This window comes from Triturus cristatus, chromosome 10 (assembly GCF_964204655.1).
Source record: "Triturus cristatus chromosome 10, aTriCri1.1, whole genome shotgun sequence".
Lineage (NCBI taxonomy): Eukaryota > Metazoa > Chordata > Amphibia > Caudata > Salamandridae > Triturus > Triturus cristatus.
In genome coordinates this window covers 136,411,227-136,425,948 of record NC_140593.1, presented here as the reverse complement: position 1 = coordinate 136,425,948, position 14,722 = coordinate 136,411,227, and positions in this window count along the sequence as shown.

Here is a 14,722-nt window from a genome sequence, read left to right as displayed (position 1 = left end):
CATGCAGAACTAGACAAAGTAGACAATTTTCTTTGGAAACTTTCAGGAAGACTAGTCAAACAGCGCCAAAGTTATTAGCGGACCAGAAAACGCTTTGTCTATGGAAATTAGGTCATAACTATAACTTCTTACTGGCGACTGCCAGTAGGTAACACACACATACATATATATCTATATATATATATATATGCCGCTCCTCGTGCAACCAAGCACGCGTGCACTCCTCTCATAAATAACGCCAACTCCAGACTGCTCCAAAGAGTTTTTAATTCATAAAGCCAAACAAATACACCCTACGCGTTTCGGCGAAGCCGCCTTGCTCACGGGTAAGTTTGTTTCTGTTACAAACCGCCATTAAATCTAAACATTACACATATTCATGACGTAAAACATATTAACAATGAAAAAGGACTAATGCTCAAAAGGAATTCAGGAAGATGAAAAGCTATTGCCCATCTTATAGTGGCTTTTGAAATCATTATTTTAGATTGTACAGAAATAATAAAGCCTATATTAGCACACAAGTTGGCTGGAGGTTTCAATGGTGTCTGCGTAAGCAGTTTGTTTTTTTGCCGAGGTATCGGATTGCTCCAGCACACCTCTTTAAGCACTGGCAAAGCAGGGGACACTGTCACCCGACAGATTGTGATTTCACGAAGTGGCTGGGGTTATTGAAGTCAGCCCATCACCCGACTGAGCTGTGCCACGGAGGTTGGAATGTTTGTGGGGACTCGAGGAGGCCGGAGGAAATTATTTACACAAGAGACAGCGCACCCTGTTCTGCAGCACACTATTTCCACATGGATTCTATTCATGAAGTTTCCCCTCGTATCATCAGCCCAGAGAAGATGCATGCTGGGAGCTGTAGGACTTACCGTTATGCAGCAGGTGAACGAGCACATGACAGGGGAGGTGTGGCCTTCCAATTAAGAGGACTGCAGATTGATTTAAAACTGAGGCGTGGGGCTGTTTTCAGTGTGGCGGCGGCATCTGAGGAAGACGATTCTGTCGAAATGCATTATGCCCAAATCCGCTTTTCCAATTAAAGGCTTTTTCCTGTGAAAACCCCATGTGGCCCCTTCCTTCTGCTTCGCTGGAGGTTTCTGTGCATAGTTTCGCGTCAACCAGAGACGCGTTAAGGGGCACCGTTCTGCAAAGTTGGCTGGAGGCTTCACTGGTGTCTGCGTAAGCAGGTTGTTTTTTTGCCGAGGTATCGGATTGCTCCAGCACACCTCTTTAAGCACTGGCAAAGCAAGGGACACTGTCACCCGACAGATTGTGATTTCACAAAGTGGCTGGGGTTATTGAAGTCAGCCCATCACCCGACTGAGCTGTGCCACGGAGGTTGGAATGTTTGTGGGGACTCGAGGAGGCCGGAGGAAATTATTTACACAAGAGACAGCGCGCCCTGTTCTGCAGCACACTATTTCCACATGGATTCCATTCATGAAGTTTCCCCTCGTATCATCGGCCCAGAGAAGATGCATGCTGGGAGCTGTAGGACTTACCGTTATGCAGCAGGTGAACGAGCACATGACAGGGGAGGTGTGGCCTTCCAATTAAGAGGACTGCAGATTGATTTAAAACTGAGGCGTGGGGCTGTTTTCAGTGTGGCGGCGGCATCTGAGGAAGACGATTCTGTCGAAATGCATTATGCCCAAATCCGCTTTTCCAATTAAAGGCTTTTTCCTGTGAAAACCCCATGTGGCCCCTTCCTTCTGCTTCGCTGGAGGTTTCTGTGCATATTTTCGCGTCAACCAGAGACACGTTAAGGGGCACTGTTCTGCAAAGTTGGCTGGAGGCTTCACTGGTGTCTGCGTAAGCAGTTTGTTTTTTTGCCAAGGTATCGGATTGCTCCAGCACACCTCTTTAAGCACTAGCAAAGCAAGGGACACTGTCACCCGACAGATTGTGATTTCACAAAGTGGCTGGGGTTATTGAAGTCAGCCCATCACCCGACTGAGCTGTGCCACGGAGGTTGGAACTTTTGTGGGGACTCGAGGAGGCCGGAGGAAATTATTTACACAAGAGACAGCGCGCCCTGTTCTGCAGCACACTATTTCCACATGGATTCTATTGATGAAGTTTCCCCTGGTATCATCGGCCCAGAGAAGATGCATGCTGGGAGCTGTAGGACTTACCGTTATGCAGCAGGTGAACGAGCACATGACAGGGGAGGTGTGGCCTTCCAATTAAGAGGACTGCAGATTGATTTAAAACTAAGGCGTGGGGCTGTTTTCAGTGTGGCGGCGGCATCTGAGGAAGACGATTCTGTCGAAATGCATTATGCCCAAATCCGCTTTTCCAATTAAAGGCTTTTTCCTGTGAAAACCACATGTGGCCCCTTCCTTCTGCTTCGCTGGAGGTTTCTGTGCATATATATATATATGTATATATATATATATATATATATATATATATTACCTACTGGCGGTCGCCAGTAGGTAGTTATAGTTAGGACCACGTTTCCATAGGAAATCCGCAACATTCTATTTTGAATAACTTTGGCGCCGGTTGACGAATCCTCGCGCATTTTTCAAAATAGGTGGGGCGCTACGCTCTGCTCCTACCCTGAAAGTCTCGGGGGGATTCGTCAAGCGGGGGCTGAGATAAAAGGGGGGTCCCAAAACGCGTTTTTCCCATGCATTTTTCCATAGGACCTTTAGACACAGCTACAGCCCGAACGGCTGAACAGAATTACTTGAAATTTGGCAGAGAGGTAGTCCTCAGGTCAAGGAAGTGCCTTTTGTAGGTTTGGTGTAAATCTGTTCAGTAGATTCTGAGAAAATAGCCTTTAAATCAATATATATATATCTGTGGCAGCTTACGGTGCGCTTACGGTGCTCTTACCGTAAGCTTACCGTACGCGTACGGTGGCGTGCGCGAGCGCGATTTTGATTGGCTCTTAGATCTTAGTAAACATTCGAATCGGTCGAAACCAGGAAGCGGCGGCCGCCATTTTCTCTCTCGCTTTCTGAGTTGGGCAGCAAAAACGAAGGCCAAAAATGTCTAAAGAGGCAGTTTCTTGAGATCCTAACCACCCAGCATTGATATAGGGGTCCCCAAACAACCCCCAAGCCCAAAAAAAAAAATGTTTTTTTTTCGGAAAATCGCCGATTATGCTTACTGTACGCGTACGGTAAAAAATGTTTTAAAAAAAAAATTATCCACATTCTCCCCACCCCGTGTGCAAATGGTGCCCGAAGGGCACCATTTGTGCATGGCATATAAGAGCTATGAAATTAACAAATGTGCGCACGGTGCGCGAAGCGCATCGTGCATACATGGCCCATCCCGCATAACGTGGGCACGCGGTGCGCGCAGCGCACCGCGTGACCACCGTGCGTGCACGGCACTAACTGCGTAAAGTGGGCGCGCGGTGCGCGAAGCGCACCGCGTGCTCACTGTGTGCGCACGGTGCGCGAAGCGCACCGTGCGCGCACGGAACGAACTGCGTTAACTGGGCGCGCACGCCACGAATGGCGTAAAGTAACTTGCATTTAAAAAACCGTACAAATTCACTGAAAAAACCATAGGTTTCACACACGTTATAGTTAGGAATTAGCATTTAAAAAACCTTGCAAATTCACTGAAAAAACCATAGGTTTCACACATGTTATAGTTAGCTGTACATTTCACTCGTTATAGTTAGTGCAGGCAACTATAACTCACGCGACCGCAATCCTCTGCTGATGACATATGTGTCTTTATGAAAAAAAAATATTTGTAATATATGTATAGTTAAAATTTAATGGAAGAAGACATGGGCAAATAAGTGTCTAAATACAGTATTAGCATCAGCAGAGGATTGCGGTCGCGTGAGTTATAGTTGCCTGCACTAACTATAACGAGTGAAATGTACAGCTAACTATACCATGTGTGAAACCTATGGTTTTTTCAGTGAATATATATATATATATATATATATATATATATATATATATATATATATATATATATATATATATATATATATTACCTACTGGCGGTCGCCAGTAGGTAGTTATAGTTAGGACCCTGTTTCCATAGGAAAACTGCAACATTCTATTTGGAATAACTTTGGCGCCGGTCGACGAATCCTCGCGAAATTTTCAAAACTAATGGGGCGCTACGCTCCGCTTCTACCCTGAAAGTCTCGGGGGGATTCGTCAAGCGGGGGCTGAGAAAAAAGGGGGGTCCCAAAACGCGTTTTTCCCATGCATTTTTCCATAGGACCTTTAGACACAGCTACAGCCCGAACGGCTGAACAGAGTTACTTGAAATTTGGCAGAGAGGTAGTCTACAGGTCAAGGAAGTGCCTTTTGTAGGTCTGGTATAAATCTGTTCAGTATTTCCTGAGAAAATAGCATTTAAATCAATATATATATCTGTGGCAGCTTACGGTGCGCTTACCGTGCGCTTACGGTAAGCTTACCGTACGCGTACGGTGCCGTGCGCGAGCGCGATTCTGATTGGCTGTTCGAGCTTAGTAAACATTCGAATCAGTCGAAACCAGGAAGCGGCGGCCGCCATTTTCTCTCTCGCACTCTGAGGGGGGGAGGAAAAACAAAGGTTGAAAACATGTAAAGGGGCATCTTAGACAGCTCCTAACCACCTAGCCATGATTAAGGTGTCCCCAAACAACACCCAAGGTCAAAAAAAACCTTTTTAATTTTTTATCGAAAAAACGCCGATTACGCTTACCGTACGCGTACGGTAAAAAAAAATAATAAAAAAAAAATTATCCACATTATCCCCCCCCTGGTGCAAAAGGTCCCCGAAGGGCACCTTTTGTGCATGGCATATCACACCTTGCAACAATTAATAGATTACGTTTCTCAACGAAGTGCATAATATGTCCTCCGTGTGCGGACGGTGCGCGAAGCGCATCGTGCGTACATGGCCCATCCAGCGTAACGTGGGCACGCACCGCGTTCCCACCGTGCGTGCACGGCACTAACTGCGTAAAGTGGGCGCGCGGTGCACACGCACGGTGCGCGAAGCGCACCGTGCGCGCACAGAACGAACTGCGTTAAGTGGGCGCGCACGCCACGAACGGCGTAAAGTAACTTAGCATTTAAAAAACCGTACAAATTCACTGAAAAAACCATAGGTTTCACACACGTTATAGTTAGGAATTAGCATTTAAAAAACCTTGCAAATTCACTGAAAAAACCATAGGTTTCACACATGCTATAGTTAGCTGGACATTTTACTCATAAAAAACCATTGAAATTCCCCCGTTATAGTTAGTGCAGGCAACTATAACTCACGCGACCGCAATCCTCTGCTGATGACATATGTGTCTTTATGAAAAAAAAATATTTGCAATATATGTATAGCTAAAATTTAATGGAAGAAGACATGGGCAAATAAGTGTCTAAATACAGTATTAGCATCAGCAGAGGATTGCGGTTGCGTGAGTTATAGTTGCCTGCACTAACTATAACGGGGGAATTTCAATGGTTTTTTATGAGTAAAATGTCCAGCTAACTATAGCATGTGTGAAACCTATGGTTTTTTCAGTGAATTTGCAAGGTTTTTTAAATGCTAATTCCTAACTATAACGTGTGTGAAACCTATGGTTTTTTCAGTGAATATATATATATATATACCGCTCCTCGTGCAACCAAGCAAGCGTGCACTCCTCTCATAAATAACGGCAACTCCAGACTGCTCCAAAGAGTTTTTAATTCATAAAGCCAAACAAATACACCCTACGCGTTTCGGCGAAGCCGCCTTGCTCGCGGGTAAGTTTGTTTCTGTTACAAACCGCCATTAAATCTAAACATTACACATATTCATGACGTAAAACATATTAACAAGGAAAAAGGACTAATGCTCAAAAGGAATTCAGGAAGATGAAAAGCTGTCGGCCATTTTATAGTGGCTTTTGAAATCATTATTTTAGATTGTACAAAAATAATAAAGCCTATATTAGCACACATATACTTCTGTATAGCAGCTTTTAAAACATAGAGGCAAATCTGTCTTATCTACATCCCTCAATCGCAAAAAAATTATTATAATTCATTTACGACTCTTATTCACGAGATGGTCACTATAAATCACTATAGCTTTGTGCACCGACCGTATTCATCCAATTATCCCATTCAACTTAGCATGTGCTTGTTTCAACGGCTTCTCAAAATCAAGCCGCGAGATAATTAAAGAGGCTAATATTGCTCCCTGAAGTTAATGGAAAAACCTTTGTATTTAAATCTAACAAATACTCAAAGGGTTCTGTATGTATTGGCTGAATTATAAGGTGCTATATCATATTTCTATGCATAAAAATATAATTCATCAAAAACACTCTGTTAAATATAAACACTCTATTAGATATCAATTAATCACCCAAGTGGGTCAATGATCAATCGTGTTCATACGTAATTATACCTCAGAAAAAAGCCAATAAGGCTAAACCTAAATAAACTATAAATCCCAAGTGGGTTTAATTTAACAGGTTCAGCCTTCACTTTTCAAACTTTCAAAATATATATCTTCAAAATAATTTCTTAACCCTTATATATAAGGTTCTTGAAGGGATTATCTGCCTCCCGATTATTTCATCTCCTAAAAATGAAAGGGAAAGATAACAACCATGAATCATGTGCTGATAATGCTTAATATCTGAAGACCTTTAAATGAGCAGAATTAGAATTTTAAATCTTAAAATTGTTAACACAGATATATCAGACAGAGGATCAGAGGTGGTTCGAGGGGCAAAAGGTTAGACCTAGCTTCAGGACTTGCTGTTCCACAGGTGTGAGGGTTCTCGGTGTCAAATTGATAATGGTGAGATTGTCTAATTCCATTTCCTCCCTCTCCTGTTGCGTGAAGCTCTGGTAGGGACTTTTGGTCCTTCGTTTCCAGCCGCCCCGTCTTGTCTTTCTTTTTCTTTTTCCCCCTCGGGTGGTCTGCTCTTGCCACCTCTCAAAACAACAGTTGAGTGAGGGAGCACTCCAAATGATAAATCAATTTAATCAATAGTCCTCAGAGTAAGAATAGCGGTGCATCAGTTATGTGGGAGTTTGTCCTCTCCCACTGAGCAGAAGAACAGATAGTGACAGGATGCGGACCTGTTTATAACTGAGCACTGTTCACAAAGTGTCTGAGCTAACACTAACCAATTTTAAATTCATAATATGTTTAATTTTCATCATAGAAACAAAGTATTCACTGAATTATTTCGCAATATTCATATGTAGAACAACAAATAAAGATATTGCGGTTTGTACCAATGCAAATTCATATGCTGTATGCATAAAACTCATTTACATACAGTATTCATGTGTAACATAAATTCAATTTACTTGTTGTCATCATTTCAAAATGCAACATAATTACAACACAACAAAGAAATGAATGCCCAATGCATTTCGGAACCACTGTTCCTTCGTCAGGGGCCAGTCTGAAAAATAAAGAATAAACCGTTTCATTGTTTGAAATGTTTTAAAGACTCAATCTCTGGAAATCTAATGCATCCCAAGCACGTCTCAAAAAGAGTTACCTGTGAGTGTGTAGTGTTGTTCTCTGTTTAATGAGGAACCTTGTGATTCTGTGGGTGTAAAGAACGAGCCATGTTGGGTTAATGTAGCAACTAGGACCTTGAATGAAGAGAGTATGCACTTGTATACGGTGTCACAATGGATTTAAAATCTTACCTCTAGCGAGATGCTTTATGGAACTGTGTAGAAAGAATGAGAAATGTCAACGGAAAGTGACATGAGTAGTCATAAGAGTTTACTGGAAGAGCAAACTATGCGGTGTGAACATGCTAAGGGCATTAAAAGCAGGTAAAAATCTTACCTTAAGTATAAGTGTGTAATGAGCTGTAGAAAAATAAAGAAAGCCGGGAGTTAGGAACGACGCGAGGTCAAAACTTATGGGTGTTAAACCACCGCAACTATCAGTTGGAAAATCCTTACCTTCAAGTAGTTTACGAGCAAGAGAAACCAACGGAACGCCTCACCAAATGAACGAGTTGTCAAAGGACTGCAGGAGTCCGGATGCTTATGTGATGAAAAACCGGAACGCGAACCGGAAGTACTAGAACTAGGAAGCGAACCTGGGGGGCAAATGCTGTCAGCAAAAGAGTACAAGCTTAGAAGGCACACGAAGGCGCCATCTTGGAACAGGGTAAAGAGACTGACTGAGGGGTGAAAAAGTATGTAAACACCAATAAGTTATTGGGAATACGGGAGAGGAAAGATATTACAAATGAACCGAATAGTAGAGTGTAGTATGCCTCGTATTCATGCTGCTTGCAAGGCAGGCGATGGGGGATATAATCGTAGTATAAAAGCTAACACAGGAGGCGCGCGGAAGCGCCATCTTGGAGCGGACTCAAAGGCTGGCAGGAGAAAAAATACAACTAGGATAATAAGACAATGTGAGATAAAGTATTCGTGAAGGAGAAGAGGTGTTCTCCCTAAAATACACTACATAAAATTTCAAGAACGCAGTAAAAGGAACCAAGGAACTAAGAACCTAGGATATCATCCATATAATGGTATCTAGGTTAAGCATATACAATGAATAAACGAAGAGAAAAAAGAAATTCTTCCGTGTGTGGAAGACAGTGATTAAACCCTCAGGGGAGGGAGGCTGCGACTCTTGTTGTGTAGTCCGAACATTTTAAGAAGTATACGTGTTTGGTGAACATTGGAGTGTATAGGTAAAAACAGTGCACCTAATGTACAGGGTGGCTTATCTGTGATTGTCAGCAATATTGTGCTGGTGTAAATGTTTGTAATTGTACTACAGTGCTTAACTCATGCGTGGGGTATGTCTATCGGCCTAGGGTTATTGGAATTGGTTGGTAATCACGTGATTAGATGAAGCATGACATATCTAACCTGTCATTAAGCCCAATAGGTGTCATGGTGCCCAAGAATTTGATCCAAAAGACCTCCCTTTGTAGGAGTCTCAGGTGAGTATTGACTCCTTGTCGTTGCTCCACATGCTCAATTATTTGAAATCTGAGTTGCGATATCGAGTGGCCTGATTCATGCCAATGTGACGCTAAAGGTGAAGTTTTGCTCAGAGTCCTAATACGACTTTTGTGTTCCGTGAGTCGTGTTTTCATTTTCCGTTGAGTTTTTCCGATGTATAATTTTCCACACGGGCATTTGATCCCGTAGATTACATTAGAGGTATTGCAATCGCTGGTGTGTCGAAGTAAAACATCCTTGCCTGTGGTGGGATGTTTCAAGATATTTCCTGGGATGACGTTGTTACAATGTGAACAATTTTGACATTTTAAGGTTCCTTTGTTGGTGCAGATGGTGTGAGGTTTTTTAGTGGAGGAAATTAGTTCACGGAAGTTTTGACCCCTAGTGTAGGCATGTAAAGGCAAATCACGGAAAATGTTGTTAAAATCCGTTTCGTTGGAAAGTAATTCCCAACGTTTGTTGATGATTCTTTTTATAGCACTTGAACTGGTCGAGTATTTGGATATGAACACTATGTCTGATTTGTTTGTTTTTTTAACAGATGTCAGTAGTTCTCTCCGTGGTTTTGCCAAGGCTTTTGCTGCACAAGAATCAATGATAGTTGAAGGGTATCCTCTTTGTTGGTATTTCTCTTTGTGTACATTAATCTGAGCTATGCTGTCTGATGTATCTGAGCAGATACGTTTAATCCGGATGAATTGAGAATAAGGTAGATTGTGAATGAGATTGGTGGGGTGAAAACTGAAGAATTGTAACGCATTGTTGCGGTCTGTGGGTTTGGTGTAAATAGTGGTGGTGAGTCCGTGTCCGTCTAAGATTTTGTTGATGGAAACATCCAGATATTGAATAGTTTGTGGGTCAATTTTGTAGGTGAATTGGATCCTGGGATCGTGGGAATTTAAGGTTGTTATCATTTGTTCAAATAGTTGCTGTGTGTTGGTCCAAACCAGGAAGATATCGTCGATGTATCGACAGTATGTGTAGATGTTTGACCACCACTGTGGAATGTCCATTATATGCTCCTGTTCAAACATAGCCATGAAGATGTTGGCGTACGATGGAGCCCCCGGAAAACCCATAGAGGTTCCCGAGAGTTGAGCATAAAATCGTTCGTTCCATTTAAAGTAGCTGTGATGAAGGCAAAAGTGAAGTAGTTGTAGTATGAAAACTTTTTCTGTGTCTATGTCTTCGCGTTGAAGGAGAGCCCATTCAACTGCCTCCATGCCTGTGGAATGAGGAATCGAAGTGTAAAGAGCCACCACATCGATGGTACACAATAGCCAAGTGGATTGGATGTTAGGTTGAATCAACTCGAGTTTCTTGAGGAAGTCTGTGGTATCCTTGGTGTATGACCACCAGTTCTGCACAAACTTCTGCAAATAGTGATCCAAAAATTTGCCCACTGGGTCAAAGATTGAGCCACATCCTGAAACAATAGGTCTGAAAGGAGGTTGATGTAAGTTTTTATGTATTTTGGGTAGCATGTAGAGATGAGGTCTGCGCGGATCAGATGTAGTGAGAAATTGTCTGGTCTGTTCGTCAATCCAACCTAAATCGTATGCTTTTTTCAGAATGTCTTGTAAAATGGTGTCCAGTTGTGCTGTGGGATCAGTTTGTAAAGGTAAGTATGTTGTTTGGTCATTAACATGGGTGTTGACTTGTTGTAAGTAGAACTCTGTGTCCATTATGACAATAGCTCCTCCCTTGTCCGCGGGTTGGATGGTAATGTCTGGATTGGTTGCAAGGGTTCTCAAAGTAATTCTTTCTTTGTGTGTCAAGTTCTGGTGTTTATTCAAACGCAGAGACAAGTTTAGTATATCCTTTTTCACCATAATCTCAAAAGTGTCCAGCATCTTATGGGACACTGGGGCTTGGAAAGTACTTCGTGGCTTGAATTTTGTTAGTGTGCCAGAGTCTGGAGTTGCATCTGTGACTACAACGTTAGAGAAGTAGTGCCGTAAGCGTAATGTCCGCATGAACTTGTAAAATGCTACTTCAATTTCCAATTGGTTTGCATGGTTGGTTGGAACAAAGGACAAGCCTCTGTTCAGAACTGCTTTCTGGTGAGATGTGATGTCAACTGATGAGATGTTGATGATCAGGGAATGTTCTTCCCGCTTCGTAGCGATTTTCCTGCCCTTTCCTCGCCTGGTCTTGTTGTTGCGGAGAGGGTCTCTGATTGTAGAGATGGTGGTATTCCTTGATCCGGGGCCTGGGATAAAAAAGACACCGTGCTCGTTTTGTTTGCTTGTTCAGTGGCATCCTTAGATGGAGGTTGTGAATTGGAAGACGAGGCTCCTGGCTGCACTGGTGTTCTGGATGTAGAGATGTCCTTATCCGAAACCAAGCTTTCCTCTGATGAATGCGTGTTGGGTTTACGTGGTTCAAACCTTTTGCGTGCGTATATTTCGGCCCAGGTGTAGACCTCATTTAATTTGTAATCGATGGTGTCTCTTTTATACTTCCTTAGTTTCCCCTCTTGCAACTCTCTGCTGTACTTATCCAATTTTATGTTTAAACCCTCAAGATTGATTCTCCAGGTGTCATTTTCTAGTCTAGTTTGAAGTTCGTCTTTCAGTGTATTAATTTCTTGTTCGAGATCCTTGATGGTTTTGGAAAGCTCCTCGATTATAAGAAGAATCAGGTCGAGGGAACATTTATTGAGGATTGAGAACCATTTGTTCATAAAGGTCGGGTTCAAGTGAAAACGGAATAACATTGGTCTTATTGATAGTCGTAGTCCTCTAGGGATCCGTTTGGCTTTGTGGTACTGTACTAATGTGGAGGCATGAAGTTGTTGGTTAAGTTGGCGTCTGGTTAGATATTCGAGTTGCTTGAGTTGTTGCGAGATTGAGCCACTGTGTGTGTCCATACTTTTAACTTCCTGAATTAAAGAATAAATTTCAGATGCTTGATCTGTGGTGTAAACCATGGTTGTTGCTCTGTTGTCTGTTATGTTCGTTATAGAGTCAAACGACATGTTTATTTCAAACAATGAAACGGTTTATTCTTTATTTTTCAGACTGGCCCCTGACGAAGGAACAGTGGTTCCGAAATGCATTGGGCATTCATTTCTTTGTTGTGTTGTAATTATGTTGCATTTTGAAATGATGACAACAAGTAAATTGAATTTATGTTACACATGAATACTGTATGTAAATGAGTTTTATGCATACAGCATATGAATTTGCATTGGTACAAACCGCAATATCTTTATTTGTTGTTCTACATATGAATATTGCGAAATAATTCAGGGAATACTTTGTTTCTATGATGAAAATTAAACATATTATGAATTTAAAATTGGTTAGTGTTAGCTCAGACACTTTGTGAACAGTGCTCAGTTATAAACAGGTCCGCATCCTGTCACTATCTGTTCTTGCCACCTCTCAGCCATGTCTGCCTCATTAATCGGAATTCCTCTTGAAAAGGAGTCGCGATAGGTCTAGATTGTCCCGTTGCATCATCTGAGGATTCACCGCCCGTGAGGTCTGATTCGGATGTCTCAATTCTGGTGATGACCGGTTCATTCAGTCTCGCTCTTAGTTCTTTGCGTGGACCCTCAAATTTTTTGGCAAATGTAAGAACTCTTCCCAGGGCATAATCGCGCTCATCATGTTCAAACTTTTCCTGTTTCCTTTGTTTGATTTTTGCTTCATACTTCACAAGTCTTTTCTTCATTTGTTCCTTTAATTCCTCTATTTTCTTCTTGTCTTCCTCCTTATCGATCTCCGCCTCCAAAGTTATTGGATGAATGGGCCGCACACACAACCGAGTCAAGTAAGGGAACGCTAGTGATACTAGTGAAATTCGCTTGGAGCGATAGGGATAAAGCCTTGCAAGAAATTGAGAAAATGGAGGCGGAGATCGATAAGGAGGAAGACAAGAAGAAAATAGAGGAATTAAAGGAACAAATGAAAAAAAGACTTGTGAAGTATGAAGCAAGAATCAAACAAAGGAAACAGGAAAAGTTTGAACGTGATGAGCGCGATTGATGTATTCTCGGAGGCTGTCAATAAAGATCTCTTGATCCTTCGTGGAAAACTTCAAAATTTGGGCACCAAACAGAACATAAGTACGGAACAACGTATAGCGATTGATACATTGGGAAATGACCACACGGTAATTTGCAAACCATCAGACAAAGGGGGGAACGTGGTCCTCCAAACAAGGGCGAACTATGAGATGGAGGCCATTAGACAATTGTCAGATGCAGAGAACTATCAGAAAATTCCCAAGGACATATACTTGGATAGCATCAGGAGATACCATGACATGATTAAGATATGGCTTGACAAGTCTATGCTCAGTATGGAAGAGTACCTGTTCCTCCGTTGTTTGAATCCGGTGGTTCCCACATTTTAACTGAACATTTGTCTATTTTTGTTGACTCCTTTCTTTTTCCGTTAGTGAAAACCTTACCGGCGTACATCAAGGATTCACAAGATTTTTTGAAGCGTATTGAGCTACGACAATGGAATCCTGATTTCAAACTCATTGTGCTAGATATCACTAGCCTGTACACCAGGATAAGACACGAACATGGCCTAGAAGCCATAGCCTATTTTCTGAAGAAAAAACCTCTGAAATTTACGGAACACAATGCCATGATCCTTCAATTTACTGAGTTCTGCCTTAAAAACAATATTTTTGTTTTTGGTGATGACTTTTACCATCAAAGGTCCGGTACTGCGATGGGCACCTGTTTCGCCCCCAGTTACGCGAATTTATTCGTGGGCTGGTGGGAGGAGCAGGTGTCCAGAGCACCGGGACCGATTGAGTACAACAGGGTGGTCAGCTGGTATAGGTACATAGACGACCTTTTTATTATTTGGGATGGCTCTTTCGAGTCAGCTACTACCTTTATTAGTAATCTGAACAAGAATACTATCAATTTGGAATTCAGTGGTGAAGTTAGTGCTGAAACTGTCAACTTCCTCGATTTACAGATTAGGGTAGTAGATAACCAATTATCTGTATCACTGTACCGCAAACCCACAGCCGGGAATTCGATCCTGCATGCTACCAGTAATCATCTTCCTGGGCTAGTAAGAAGTATCCCTTACGGAGAGTTCTTACGGCTCAAACGGAATAGCACCAGGGTTGATGATTTTGAAAAGGCAGCCAAAGATAGCATCAGTAGATTTGTAACTAGAGGGTATAGTAAAGCATTCCTTGAGAATACTCTGCAGCGAGTAAGGAATGCAAGTAAGGAATATACCAAGGGCCACTCTATTCAAAGATGACCAGCAAATGGATACACAGGATAAGAAAAAGAGAAACAAGAAAAGTAGAATGGATGAGTGTGATACCAATAAGTTCAGAATGGTGACCACCTTTTCAAATGGTGCCAATCAATTGAAGCAAATCCTAAGAAAAAATTGGCACATTTTGAAAACGGATCATGTGATCGGTCCAGATATTCCTTCTGTCCCTCTAGTAACTTTTAGAAAAGCCAGATCTTTAAGGGACAGTTTGGTTCAAAGCCATCTATCTACTAGCCCCAAGGTGATGGGAACCCTGAGGGACCTTAGAGGTTTCTTTCCATGCGGCAAATGTAAAGCCTGTGTAGGCAGCAGAAGGACATTGACCTATCAGGTTATTGGCCTCAAGAATCCCCGACCCATTAAGAAGTTCATAACATGTAACACAAACTACGTAGTTTACTGTCTGGAATGTCCGTGTGGCCTACGATATGTGGGCAGCACGATTCATTGTGTCAAGATTCGCATCCTGGAACATATGCGAGCGATAGCTAAGAATGATATCACCTATTCTGTCGCAAG